Source organism: Castanea sativa, chromosome 11 (genome assembly GCF_040712315.1).
Source record: "Castanea sativa cultivar Marrone di Chiusa Pesio chromosome 11, ASM4071231v1".
Classification (NCBI taxonomy): domain Eukaryota; kingdom Viridiplantae; phylum Streptophyta; class Magnoliopsida; order Fagales; family Fagaceae; genus Castanea; species Castanea sativa.
The window spans coordinates 3,209,453-3,224,937 of NC_134023.1; the positions used below are offsets into that span (position 1 = coordinate 3,209,453).

The 15,485-nt window shown below is 32.9% G+C and overlaps 1 pseudogene; it reads right to left on the minus strand.

Annotated features, from left to right (window-relative positions):
* Positions 1–6,056: 6,056 nt before the first annotated feature.
* LOC142617455 (metal tolerance protein 9-like) lies at positions 6,057–14,605 on the minus strand (annotated as a pseudogene).
* Between the last annotated feature and the right edge of the window lie 880 nt (positions 14,606–15,485).

The following is a 15,485-nucleotide window of genomic DNA, read 5'->3' on the forward strand; positions in this document are numbered from 1 at the left end:
ATCTCACGATCATTTTTATGCAAAATGACCAGGACGTCGGTCAAATGGTGATGAAACCAACAATTACCTAAATAACTTCTGATAAATATTCAAAAACAGGAAAGGTTGATTATATATGTTTGTAATTTCCAATGGGAACAGAGTTCTCACGACTCCAACAATGGCATTATTAGGTTGTTTCTCACAAGTTTCCAATGGCAACCAAATTGCCTTGACTCAAGGATGATGGCATTATTAGCTAGGCTCCTAATCCAGAGCCTGTGTTAATGTAATATTTTAGTGTCATGACTCATGAACCTTAACTCTAATACCATTAATCGTGATTGGAGGATGTGCTACTCACATTTGCGCTTTATTCTAGAAAGGCAAAACAAATATAATTAGATTTCCTCGTAGTCATCTATATAGCTAAGATTGAGCTCAATTTAGACTCAATTCATGTCGATGCAACATCTTCACATCTCCAAATGATTCACAAAATCTAGGCACAATCCGGAGAATTATTGAAGTATTGAATAAGAAAAAACTTCAACAATAGCTAATTATTAGGCATGGTATATGGCACACCTTGTGGTTCAGATGAAGCATAAAATTTACTGTATAAGTTGGAGGCATTTAGATGTGATACAATATAAGCATACATCAAATATACCAATTTTAAGACATAATAGTGAATGGAGCTTTAGTTTTTCTGAGGTATATTCTTACTTCTTAGGCATGCTAACTTTGAATGTTGACTCCATCTCCATTGGAGACGCATGGTTCTTGATCTGAGTCTGAGTGTACAATTTCCTTTTACCAATTCCGCATCTCTGAGGCATGTTTTTATATATAATTTAAGAGCCCAATAGTCTTTTATTTATCGTTTAAAAGTGAAGCGATTAGGTATTAAATGACTTAATGGTCCTAAACCTAAATGAAAGAAACATAGAGAAGATTTCAAGTTTTCAACAGTAAAAACTGGGTCATATGAGAGAGCCAAGTCCTGGAAAATTTTGTTTATTATACGATAATAATTCAAACTTATGGTGTCTATTACATAATAATTGCATTTTGTCGTCAGGACAAACAAAAGATTTTTCCAATTGAACTACTGGAAGTCTGGAACCCACATGACATGGATGAAACTTTAATACCGATAAAGATAGACGTCTAAGCAAAAATGGAAATATCATACAACAGATATTCATAAACAAAGAAATCTTCCACCTTAGGGAAAAGTAGGGATATTTAGTAAAGTGTAGCTAATATACTATACCTTGATCCTTATCTCACCTACACCACTAGACAGGAAAAGCTACTTTTAATCATTCAAACAAGACTAAATTATTGAAATATCAGTTTGTTCACTTATACTTGCTCAAATATGGTCAACCCACAAGTCACCTTGGAGGATATAATAATGTAAATAAGATTCGATGGGGTATGTATTGTGGCATGCAAGGCATCTCTAACCAAATCAAATGTTTTACTCTTTCAGAAACATCCTACAATTAGCTAAACTTTTTAGGAACTTTCCACAATATAAAGTCTTTAAGTCTTATTCATGAAGAAAACTGAGGACGACAAAGGTCCTATCCAGTCAAGGATGGTAGCTTAAGGCAGTCAATTAGGTATCCAAGTAATAAGAAATAAGAAAATAAGTGTTTTGGTGCAAAGGGAAATAAAATATATCAGAAAAGTTACATAATTAAGTAGCTTTTACAAAGGCAACTACGATTTGAATTTAAGCCACTATCTCTAACAAGATATTTGCAAGTGCTTGGGATTAATAAGCTCAAGATATAAGTTCCTAATCACTGCATATGAACCACTATTTCTAATACAATATATGCAAGTGTTTGGGATTAGTAAGCTCAAGATATAAGTTCCTAATCACTACATTAATAGAAAAGAGAATGGAACCCCGGGTTGTAGGGGTTTGAGGGATGCATCAATATATATAAGAAGGAAAAAAAAAAAGAGATTAAAAATATGTCCAGAAATTACCTGATTAGAAATAGTCTTTTTAGTGATACAACAAACATTCACAATAATTCTAAATTAGCCTATTATCTCACACATGAACTATGAAAATATTTTAAATTACAGATTATAGTAACTTCATTATGTGTAAAGTGATAGGCTAATTTAAAAATATTGTGAAATTATTGTTATGTCGAGAATTTTATCGTTAATATAATAATCAGCTATGCAAATATTAATTGCCACACTCAATACACCACCATACCATTTGGATGAGTTGGTACTTCTCCAAGCCTTAGTATTTTGGGGAGCTGGGAAGGGTGTGTGTGTGTGTTTTTTTTAAGGTATTGGAGTTGGAATCCAACTAATTGTGTAAAAATTGATAACAAATCATTATTGTATGAAGGAACAACAAATATTTCCACTCTAAAAAAAAAAAAAAAAAAGCAAAAGCAAAAGCAAAAAACAAAAAACAAATATTGAGGTGTCAATAACATCCCATAGCACCTCAATAATTGTTGAGTTATCACATAAGTACCTTCATCATCATGCCTTTTGCATGTTCCTCAAAAATAGAAAATCATGCCTTTTGCTTTGCTGACGAATTTTAATAGGGAAGACACAAAAAGTCTGCAATTCAACATCTTATTGCGTATCTGAGTCACTATTGATAGAGAAAGCATGCAGCACCAGCTCGATTAGATCATTTGAGGCTTAAGACAACAGCTTTAAAGCAAGTTATTTTTTGTATTTAAGTTTGGCTAACATCTTCCTTTCAATACATAACATTATTAATTCGCTTAATATTTCTTATAGCATACTTTATTTTAATTAGGATTTTATCAATTTTAATTAGATCTTTGTCTCTCTCTCTCTCTCTCTCTCTCTCTCTCTCTCTCTCTTTTATTTTTTTTTATTTTTTATTTTTTTTTATAGAAACAATTGATTGATTGATTTTTTTTTTCATAAAACTTCTTTTAAACTTTTTGATTTTAAAATTAAATGATCAATATTAAAATATAAGAAAAAACCCTTTATGTCTAGGGGTTAATTTATAAAATATCAATCATTTAGCAAAAATCATATGTATATCATGTGATTATATCCATTAAACCCTTTGTTTTTAATCTAATAGAATGGTTAATTTATCACAAACCTTATATCTGAAGGTTCATTTTTTTTTATAAATGAAATAAAGTCACGTCCAAGTTAACTTAGTTAAATGCTTGTATATTTAATTATTGATGGTTCTTCCTGAAGAAATCCAGATTCCAGAGTAAGCAAGTAGTGAGGAGCTTAATTCATGATCACAATGGACGTTGGTAGTAGGTTCTCTAGACTCAATTACTTGGGCAATCAGTGTTTTAGTTGCATTATGGACTTATGAGCAGTTATAGATGATCTTCAATTAGCTTTCTCGCTCATTTGTTTGTTGAACCTATGCTAAACTCGTTATACACTTTTTAACTAATAGTATCAGTCTATTAGGATCCTCTCCGTTTGAAATGGATCCATTTTGTAGTTCAGATTAACTATTGTAAATAGGATGGTGTATTTTGTGTCATATCATTTAAGATTAACATCATTTAAAATTTTAAATGATGTGACATTCGGTATGGTTTCTAATCATTAAAAAAAAAGACTATTTCCATTTCAATTGAAATGGAAAAGGCAACTTGTCTGCTCATGATTTGTATGCTTCTATTGTTATTAGGGGTGTCCAAGTCAACCCGCCAACCGACCCACCTGGCCAATCCGGCCGATCCGATCCAAGAACCAGTCGATCCGACGCCGGTGACGGGTCGGTGGCGGGTCGCTGTCCCCAGAACCCGAGATCGGCAGGTCGGTTGACGGGTCTGTTCATGAAAAATCGAGAAAAACCGATCCGACCACATTACACCGGAAAAAGTCGTCCTTTTCCTTCGATGGGAGCATTTCACCGGTGATTTTAGTCAAGAAATGGCCTGATCTCTGCAAGATTTGTCTAGATCCGGCGAGATCTCGTCGAGATTCAACCAGATCTCGTCGAGATCCGGCCTGATCTCTTCGAGATCCGGTGAGATCTCGTCGAGATTCGGCCATATCTCAGCATTTCCGTCCCGATTTGGTACAGATCCAAGGGATTTCAGTGGAGTTTGGTGTAATTTTGTAAATTTCAACTCCGACCGAGAATCGACCCCTTTCACCGGTCGGCGGCGGGTGCAGAAATTATTGACCCGAAGTAATCTGGTCGGTTCCAAGTTGGGCACAAACCCGATCCGGACCAACCCGTGAACAGGCCTAATTGTTATAGACTGCAAATCTCTCATAAGCTTGATATATTATCTAGAGCTACTTCATTCCTACCATGAAGGAAATCAAACAACTGATTTCCTAGCAAAACTTGGTTACTAATAAGACTTATCTTTTGTTGTTCATAGCACTCCCCCAATACACAATTAAGAACGTAATTTTTGTAACTACAACAAGTCTTTTGTTTAGTTTTTGGTTAAAATTTGATTCACTCCCTTGACTTTTACTTTAATTCTCAAATTAGTTTCAAAATTTTAATTTTTATCAATTTAGCCTCAGTCAAAATGAATTCAATCTGGTTCTTCCATGGAAATCTTGTTATTTGATGAATATTATTTCTATTAAAAAAAAAAGTTGAAACAATTGTACTTGCTAAATGATTTGAAGAACTATATCTACTTAATTTTACAAAGTGAAGGACTAAATTAGCAAAAATCAAACACGAAGGATTAATTTGATAATTGACGTGAAAGTTCAGGGACTAAAGAATAATTCTAAGACGAAATAATTCTAGATATAAAGGTTCAACCACTAGTACTCATAATACACAACACCTACATTTGTTTGAAATGTAGGTAGTAAAGGAACATAATTTGACTTATGCAATCGTGAGTTCTAATTAGCTTAACTAATAAAATCTTAACATTAAAAGAAAAAAAAAGAATAGCGTTTACTTGAATATTTATAGAACAATAGGATTTGATTTGTAACATTTGTTACACCCCCTCATCTGTAGGGTTTCAAATGTAATTCTTCCTTTTTATAACTCTGAATAATTTGCTGGTTATTTTATCAATTTAGATCAGTAGTTGAAATCAAAATGCAATAAAGTTATCCACACGTAGAGCCACAGAGAAAGAGAGTTGGGCAAGTACGCATCCCCTCTATTCATTCATATTTTGTGAGTGAATATTAAGAGTACTCTAGTACTCGAGTATTCATTCATAGTTACAAATATATTAATGGATTTTCAATGAAAATTTGTCAACTTGACTTGTTAAAAGGAAAATACCATGAAATCTATCTTACTTTGAACCTGTTAACTAATACATGGTCAATTGCATGACTCCAGCATATTATAAACACTGCCGTGGCTTTTAAGTTTTAATGGTCCAAGTGTACAATATGGAAGACAATTTAACCTAGTAAAAAAATAACATCATGCTCTTTTTATTTATTATTTACTTAATTAACAACGGAAAAAAAGGAAGTGTTTTGAGACTTTTTATCGTTGTTTTCAACAACACTCTGCTTATTATAACACACAAAACAAGAAGCTCTTTTTTTTTTCCCCCTAGGTTTGGTCACTGGTGGCATGTCTTTGTGGCCTTTGAAGTATATCTTACTTGATTCTCATGTAATCTTTGTGCACTACACGCTCACGGCCCTTTCATTTTCAAACAGAAGGTAGACCCCTTCCAAATTGCATTGATGACTCCTAACCATTTCATTGAAATATCTTTAAGTTAAATGTTAACGGATGCCCTTAGGACAATGGTTAACAATTCATTTCAAGAAAATTTTTATGGGAAAAGTAAAAAAACAATTAATGTTTTGACAGTTTTTTTTTTTCATTTCCTATAAAAGTGGTGTCAAAATTTTCTTAAAATAGATTGTTAACCATTGCCTTAAGGGCACTCGTTATCATAACCTATGTTTTGCAAGTATGCACCACTAGTACTCGTCATACACAACACCTACATATGTAGGAACAAAGAAATGTAAGTAGTAAAGGAACATAATTTGACTTATACAATCGTGAGTTCAAATCAGCTCAATTATTAAAATATTAACGTTGAAAGAAAAAAGAAGAAATAGCGTTTACTTGAATATTTATAGAAAAAGATCACCGTTCACTTGAATTGCCCTTTTGCTCTAGCATGGCTGAGCTCTAATCATTACAATTGTCATCATCATCTTTGTCATCAAACTGTGGTCTTGTGTTCAGGCTTGTGAGTATCTCATAATCTATATGCACAAAAGCTCTCTCAACTTCAGGCAGTTGCTCCAGCTTCACTTGCAGTGTCTCACCAATATCATGCGTTTCTCTGAGAACCATGTCTTGTGGCAAAACTATGTCAACCTCCACAATATAATGATCAGAACCATGTGTGTATGCTTTTACTGTGTCAATGTGCTTGATATCTTTATGGTGGTTCAATATCAGATATGTTAGCTTTGCCAAAAATTCAGGTGGTGCTGTCCTTCCAATTAGTGCAGATAAATTCTCAAAGAACGTCTTCTTCCATGTATTCATTGTATATAATAGTATCTGCATCACAGGTTCAAGAAATCATTGTAATAAGATAACAGTAAGGTTCAATTCCAAGGAGCCAAGAAAAATTCCATCCTCATGCCACTTATAGATCCATGTCAAGGCACAGAGTGGAAGTGGAATATCACTTGAGAGAGAGAGAGAGAGAGTGGAAATACCAAATTTTTTTTATACAAAACACAGTAAGTGGTAATTGAGATGGTTTTAAGAAAGAAAAGATATTAAGAACCAGTAAAGTAGTTGAACCCAATTATCTACAGTACAGTAAAAAGGGGAGGGAAAAAAAAAGTATGTTGCATTTGAACTCACTATAATAGCTCCAGTAGGATCAATCCACCAATAATATCGAATAGCCAGGACAGCTGCTGCCAAACTAATTAAATTAGTTTTAACGTTGGAAGAATGATGTTCTGCGTAGGCTCTAACAATTTTATTTTCAAATCTTCGACAATAGAATGCGAGCATAAACTGCACCATAGTTACAAAGGTCATTACTCCAATCATCCATTTCTCCTTCTGAGGATCCTTTTCAGGTTTGGACTGTAATCAACACATGAAATGAAGATTATATTAATCACTGATATTGTAAACGACTACAATATAGAACTTTAGAACAATCATGCTCAAGTGTATCCACTAACTCAGACTGTGATAGTGTGATCTAACTCCGACCTCATACATTTGGGTAGTAACTCTAAACCTATGCCAACCTTTTTGTAAAGTACCAATGACTAAGGAAACATTGGAGCTCTGAGTTCTGACAAGACATCAAGAAGGGTGCTTTAAAACCTTCTCAAATCAACTTTGGTTATGATGTATCCTAGTCCTTTGCTCACCACCATCTATATCCTTAAATTAGGTTGAAGCCAGGGCCGGACCCAGGTGGGGGCCTAAAGGCCCAGGCCCAAAAACAAAAAATTAGCAGCTTAAATTTTTCTAAAAAAAAAAAAAAAAAACTTGGGCCCCCTCCCAAAATTCATGAGTTCCAACTTCCAAGCCCAGCCGGCCTGAGCCCATGACCCATACCACATAAATCCAAAAAAAAAAAAAAAAAAAAGAAGAAAACTCAGCAGTAAACTCAGCCGAAGGAAAAAAAAGAAAAGAAAGAAAGGAAACAGTACAGAGAGATAGTGAGGCTGAGGTGAGACAGAGAGATAGAGACAAGTGACAGACAAAAATAAAAAATAAAGTTAAGAAAAGTTTTTGTTAGTAGTGCTGTGTAGAATAAATTTAGAGTGTCGGTAGTTAATAAATTTAGAATAAAGTTAATGATTTTTTGACGGACTCTTTGATGTTATACATTGAAAATGATATAGTTTCGACATTTAGTTTGGATTCAATCGTAGATGATTTTGAAGATTTAAAAGAGCGCCGAGTTTTCTTTTCATAGATGATTGTATTAAGAAACAATAGTGTTTCATGTCTTTTGTTTTTGTTGGTAGATGATTGTATCTTAATATATTAAGAAATAATGATTTTTGGATATTTGTCTTGGTTGATAGTTTATTAATACTATATGGATGCGTATTTGAATTATTTTTTTTCGCTTATCTTCGGCCCCCAGCTTGAAATTCTGGGTCCGTCCCTGATTGAAGCTAATATGATCAAAGTTGCATACCTTTGTAATGAATTGTTTAGCTGCCTGAAACAGTAATTGTAATCCAAATGATCCAAAAACAATCATTCCCTGCAAGTTCAATATAAATTAGTAAAATATTTGATGCATTCAAGCAAAAGTGTTGTAAAAAAAGTGTTCAAACAGAGTCTGGGCATATATGATGCGATTATTAGCTTGCCTTGGGTCCACGTCCCAGTGTGGCCGATACCGTATCGGTACCGGCCGGTACATACCGTACCGGCCAGTGCACTGGTACCGGTACACTTTTATATTGTACCGGAAAAAATACCGGCCGTACCGGCCGCGTACCGTCCATACCGGCCAATTTCGGGCAATACCGGCCGGTATAGAAAAAAGCTTTTTTTTTTTTTTTTTTTTTAGTTTTGTAATTTTTGAATTTTTGTAAAGGCATAATGGTAACTTATTTACATTAACTTCTTAGTATTATTTGTTTTCTTAGTATGCAATGAACAACTAAGCTTTCTCTTTTTTATATTGTGTTTTTTTTTTTTCTCTTTTATTTGATACTAAAGTCTAAAACTATAAATAATTTGTTCTGAATTGAGGTAATGTTTTATAATAAACTTTTATATTTACTATAATATAAGTGAAATATTATATGTTTATAAACATGATTCTAGAGATTTTGGTGTGTGTGTGTATATATATATATATATAAAATAGCGGTAAACCCGAAACGGTGCACCGGTATTGACCGGTATCCGAAATATATCGTACCGGTGGCCAAACCGGTACAGCCTCCGGTACGGTATTGACTTCCTTGCCACGTCCCCATAAGTATTTTATTCCAAAGTGTCTAAGCCCAAAACCAATGCGATTTATTACCAAGTGTAGATTGTTTGACCACTTTTCCATTTAATCACAAAAACAAAACAAAAATTTTATTCCAAAGTGTCTATTCCTAGGTTGATATGCAGAAGCAAAAAGCCAATGGTCCCCTGCATTTTCTCAATTAACAAGTTCTGCCAAAAACCTTTATTTTATTTTATTTTTTAGCAAACTCAGACTCTAAGCTCAATATTTCGATCACAAATGAGAGTCTAAAGCATAATCTGATGAATTAGGCATGCATTTATATTAATTTCAACCTTCTTGTAATAAAATAAAAGTATAACTGTACCTTAACGCCATTAATATGTTTCTTTGTTGCTTTTTCCTCTAGCATTTGTGGAATAAGATACAGTTGAGGCAACAACAGTAATGGTGGAAATATTTATTTCCCTCATTGATCACATTAACGATCCGTTTGGTTGGAGGAGTGGAGAAGTGGGAAGATGGAAAATTGTGGGAGAATGAAAAATATTTAATTTTCCCTCTTGTGTGTTCGGTTGGAGGGGTGGAAAAGTGGAAGAGTGGAAAACTCTTTTGTTTGGTTGGAGAGAAAAAGGAAAGGATAAAAAAATGTAATTTATATAAATTAACTATTATATCCTTGTTACATAATATGTAAGAAATAGATTTATTTATACTCATTACATAATATAAAATTTATCACATCATATATACAAATTTATCACGTTGAAAAAAAATAGATCAGGTCACTTTGAAAAAAAAAATGTTGAAATTCAAGTCACGATGAAAAAAAAAAAAAAGACGAGAACGTTTCAGGTCACAATGAAAAAAAAAAAGAAGATGAGAACGTTTCAAGTCACAATGAAAAAAAAAAAAAAAAAGAGTGAGAGAGGAGAACATTGAAAAAAAATAGGTGGAAATAGGATATTTTTGTAAAAGTGCTACCATAACCCTTTTCTCTTCAAATTTTCCTTCCCATATGGAAGGAAAAAAAAAAAAAGTGGACTTGAAGAGAAAACTTTCTTCCGGATCTTCTCTCCTTCCTATTTTCTTTCTCCAAACAAACAGTGAAAAACAATATTTTTCATCCTATTTTTCTTCCTCTATTTTCACCTCAAACGGACAGACCCTAAGGATTGCCGAAATGACAAAAGGAAAGCATGCAACCTTCAGCTACAGTAATGGCCTGACAGAAAAGAGAACGCTACTTTTTACTATGGCAGTAAAACTTATTAAACTGATTGCAGGAAGGGAGAGTCTTAAATTCAAATATACATTAACGTATTTCCAAATGCACCCTCACAATTGTTGGGTTGAATGACTTACCACTGGCTGCAACCGTTTCATTCCAATTGGATACCTATGCTGGTTTGGGTTTTGCATAGCATGAGACGTAAGCCACAATATAAATCCCCACAAGAGATCAAAGAATGGATCCAAGATTGAGGCAATAATTGACAATGATTTGCTCTCAATAGAAGCAAAAACCATTAATGCAAAGAGCACGATGCTAGCTATGTTTGTCACAAGGATAGCCATCCTCTCACGCTTTGGCTTCATCTCATCCTGATAAAGTTTAAATAGATTAACCCAAAAAAAAAATTCAGTTTCTGTTTTCTGTGAAACGAGACAGATTTTACTTGAAAATAGATTTTTTTTTTCTTTTTTTTAGCCGCCCTCCAAAAAATTATTAAGAGGGAAAGACATAGAAAGATTAACAGAGAAGGAAATGAACAAAGCAACAATTTGGTTTATTCATTTAGAGTCTTATTTGTAATTGCAATCATGTATTTATAGGAAACTAACTCTGATCTAATTGGCTTATGTGGCTCAAGATGATTAGCTAACTATTTTAGCATGTGTTTTAAGAACTAGTCATGTGTTAAGTGTGTTACTTGTGCTTAATCCTTAACTAACTAACTAAATAATTGAAAAGATGAAATTACAACAATTATTAGAAGATTACAAGAATCATATCAGTATGCCTATAACATAATTTGGGGTTTCTAAGGTTTCTCTCCCCTTCAAAACACTTTGCCCACAATGTGGTGTTATTGAGTGGCATCTTCATGAGGGGTGGTCGGGATATGGGCACATGTATGAGTACGTATATGACACAGTGACAAGATAATTTTTGAAAAATTAAGACACGGGTACAGCGGGGATATATATATATATATATATATTAATTAATTATTTAATATATTATTATGTTTATTTTTAAATATTGTTAAGCATTTATTTTTTCATATAATGTTAAATATATCAATTCAAGAACAGTAAAGGATAATAAAGTGAATTCATGACTAATATATGATGTTTAGAAATTAGAATACAAACCAAAGAATAAGATCTAAAAGTGTAAATAAAAGATAACTAGATAAATGTTCAAGATCAAAACTAAAAAGAAGTAAAAAATAAGTGTCACTCTTGTGTCCCTCCATGTCCCGCAATTTTTCAAAAAAAAAAAAAAAGGACAAAGCTAAGACACAAGTGCAAAAGTGTCCTAAGTGTGTCCCATGTCCAACTCGAGTATGACACAGGTACAACACCCAAAATGAAGTGTTCGTGGTTTCTAGCTGGCCACTAAATTAATATTCCAATGACATCTTGACATGTAGCCTTTTTTTTTAATAAAATTTGTTGGGTTCTCATATGTTTCTTTTCTCATCAATTTTGGTTGGTTTTTTTTTTCTTTTTTCTTGTTTATTGTAATAAAAAATTGGGTAATTTCTTGTGCTCTTTATTATATTTTTTTTAATGAAGTATCCATCTATACACTTTAATTTTTTTAAAGTATAATGTTTTACTTTTTATTTTATTTAATCGGGACATGATGGTAAATTTATATAAATTCTATTTTCAATCTTCTCATTTTTCTTCTCAACCAAACAAAAAAGTTTTTCATCCTTACACTTTTCCACCCTCCTAACTAAACACAAACAAAAGAAACTAAAATATTTCCTATTCTCCTACTTTTCTATCCTCCCAACAAAATCGACCCTTAGATTAGGCGGTTATGCTTTGTTGTATGTATAAATAGCAGTGTCAATGTATTTATCATGCATGCTCTCATTTTTTGTTAATTAATAACATTGAGCAATTCTATTTTGTTCTTCTTGTGAGAGAGAGAGAGAGATAGATAGAGAGAGAAATTTGTTAGAAACCAATCTTGTAGGCTACATAAAACTCCATCCAATTTGTACAGAATCCCGATACCTCTGCTTCTTGAATTCATTTCTTCGCCTCTCCTTCCATGTGATAAGAAGGACGGCTTGAAATGTGGTTAAGTGTTGTCAAGAGTAAAGAATTCATAGACTTTGAGAAGACAGGTAAAAGGATCCCAACCTTTGATTTTGGTAAATCCATGGAACTTTGATGCAATGCAACAGATTTGGTCATCTCAAGATCAATGGATTTGATCTCACTTGTTAGGAAATCAGTGGTTCCTAATAAGGGGAGCTGGAAACTTTTATCAAACAGGTTCTCGAGGAGACAAATGTGTCATAGAGGAAAAAAATATGATCACAAATAGTAGTCCGTCAATTTATTTTATACAATCAAACTCAGAAATTTCCTTCTTGTTTTATTCCAAAATTTTCCATTTGACACCACTATAATGAACATGCATTTAAAATCATCAAGCTAGGGGGGAATGCAACTAAATCAAAAGAAAGGAGTTGGGCATGATGCCATGACCCCATCTTGGATGAAACTTTATGAATATGTACTATAAACGCAATAATGTTTGACTTTAGAAACCAGCATTAAAAGAATTTTCAATTCCTACAAAATATAAAATATCACAAGAAATATATGAAAGTTTTGGGGGCTAGGGGTGCAGAATAACCAACCTCTGCTGGATTTCCAGGAGCACAACCTGTTTCAATCATGGTATCTATCTCAGTATACCCTTCAAGTTGCCTTTCTTGTTTCTTGTAGTAATCATCAACCTCGCATCGTTTCCATACTGCCAAAGAGTACAACTTTCACACATTCATCACTAATAATGGACAAGGAGGTGAATGGAAGCATCCAAAGTCATCAACTATTGATGTTTCAGTTTCCAAAAGAACTAAACATCAGGTATATTAAAGAATAAGAAAACATTGATACATTATGATTATAACTCCATAACAACTGAAAACAAGAGTAAATATGTGAAGTGCGGCAAGTGCATTGCCAAAACTCCAACAGGAACTTCAAAGCTATCACGTTATCTAAAGTTATTCCCTAAAGCCTTCTGACTCCATCGTTCAGAAATTTTAAGTGCAAGAAGTATGGAATGCCCTCTCTGTTAAATGAAATATCCCAATAGACATCTCATAATCTCATATTTGCGGATGTAATTAATTCATGATCACTTTCCAATAAACTTATATCAATTTCAGCAGTGTTGATTTTTCAAAAATTGGCATATTGATTTTATGGATTTATCCTAGTATCCTACATAACAATTCAATCAGTCTCTTCTCTTGACTTGTATAGTTATGATACTTTATCTTTTATATATATATATATATAAATTAATATTTCAATTTTCCTTCTGATATTTATTTCTTTAATTTAAGATGTTTCAAATTTTTCATATTCTATAGTTCTATTCTGCCAAAAGTTAGTTAAAAAAAACAGTGATCACTTACTTTTAATTTTATTGTATTAAGAAAATTTATCTCCAAATACAATCTACCAAGTGGTTCATTATTCATTATTCAATGCATCTAAGGAATTATATTAAGTTGCGTCCTAAAGCGCAAAAATCAAATAACATCCATAAAAAATTATAAAAAAAAATCAGTAATTGGGCTTAGTGTGGTGAATGTGGGGCTTGAATTTTGCCAAGAAAGAAGCCGAAAAAGGAATAAATAACACAACTTTCATTCTAAAAAAATGACGTACCTTGACTATTATAAAGCACGAGTGCATAATTCTATGCATATGCACATATATAATAAAAAACAATCACATCTATATTTCTGCTTTTCAATTCTCAAACGGAAATCCATCCGATTTTTTTTAATAAAAAAAGAAAAAGAAAGAAGAAGCTGTTTTTGTTCAGGGCGTATCTGACACAATTGTACCCGTATCCGACATGTACACATGACGTGTCGGACACGGTTACGTTGCCAATTTTGTTGTATCCATGCATCATATTACATACATAAGGATTTGTGAAGAGGGCTTACTTGGGGTACGAAGAAGCCGTTGCAGAGTGAAGGAGCCATGTTCAGCATCCCTTCTTTCAGGCAATGGAGGGAACTTTCCCAGATTTATCTTCCATGACTGATCAGACGGCATGTCGTTTTTCTCCACTTCCGGGGGCAATAGAGCCTCCGATTCGCAACAGGACTTAGACGGCATGTCGTTTTTCTCCACTTCTGGTGGCACTAGAGGCTCAAGGTCTCTTAAATGCTTCAATCCCAAATTCCCCACATCTAGTAACCTTAAATTCTTCAGCTTAGAAATGGAATTAGGGAGATTTCGAAAACCATTTCCTATGGCATAGGCCGCCATCTCCATGTTCTTTGAGGTGGAAGAAGGGAGGAGTTACGGTTGCTTGTGACTTTGTTCAATGAGAATGTTGGTCTTACAGTAGTGATACTGGTGTGAAGTACGAACAAATGTTCTTGCAAAAGAAAACTTAAGACGAACAGAGACAATTAATAAGGGAGACGAAAGTGCAACGTTACTTCTTCGCTGTTTTTTTTTTTTTTTTCGGTCAACATCCGCATAATTGATTTTTCCCATTTGCGCTGGTCAACTTTTTATATTTTATTTATAATAAGATTTAACCTTTCCATAAAACATGTTATTTAATTTGTATATTTAAAGATTTAACATTTCCATTGCCTCACTTATATCTCATTGTCTCCAAAACGCGTAAGTATTTTTTTATTAAAGCTTGAAGAGAAAAGATTGAAACGATAATTTATTACAACTTTTTATCATTCTTTTCTCTAAGTCTTCAATCACACTCGTTTTTACATCTATATCTATTATCATATTACATTAATTTAAACAAAACTTATCGTATTTTCTATAGCGTTTACTACTTTACACATTCTTTATACCTACTACCTACTATCACGGGGTTCGATGTTTCCCATTTGTGTTGGTTAATTTTTTTATATTTTATTTATAATAAGATGGAACCTTTCCATCGTTTCTTTTTTAAATATGTTATTTAATTTGTATATTTTTGGATAATTAATACTTTTTACATCCGCATTAATAAGTTTTTTTCAAAATTAAAATTAATAAATATTTTATTTAATATCAACTATATTATAAGAAAGATTCAGTATGTTAGTTATATTCTCAACTAGTCGTTAACCTGTGCAATGTATAGAAAAGTTATTAACACTAGAAAAAAAAATCCAACAATAAGTAAATAGATATTTTGCTAGTATTTAAAAAAAAAAATTGATAAAGGTTCAACAATAAGAGAGAGAGAGAGAGAGGAAAGTGCAACGTTAGAGCATTCATCTCAGTCCGGCCAAATTTTTTTATCTATTTTATACT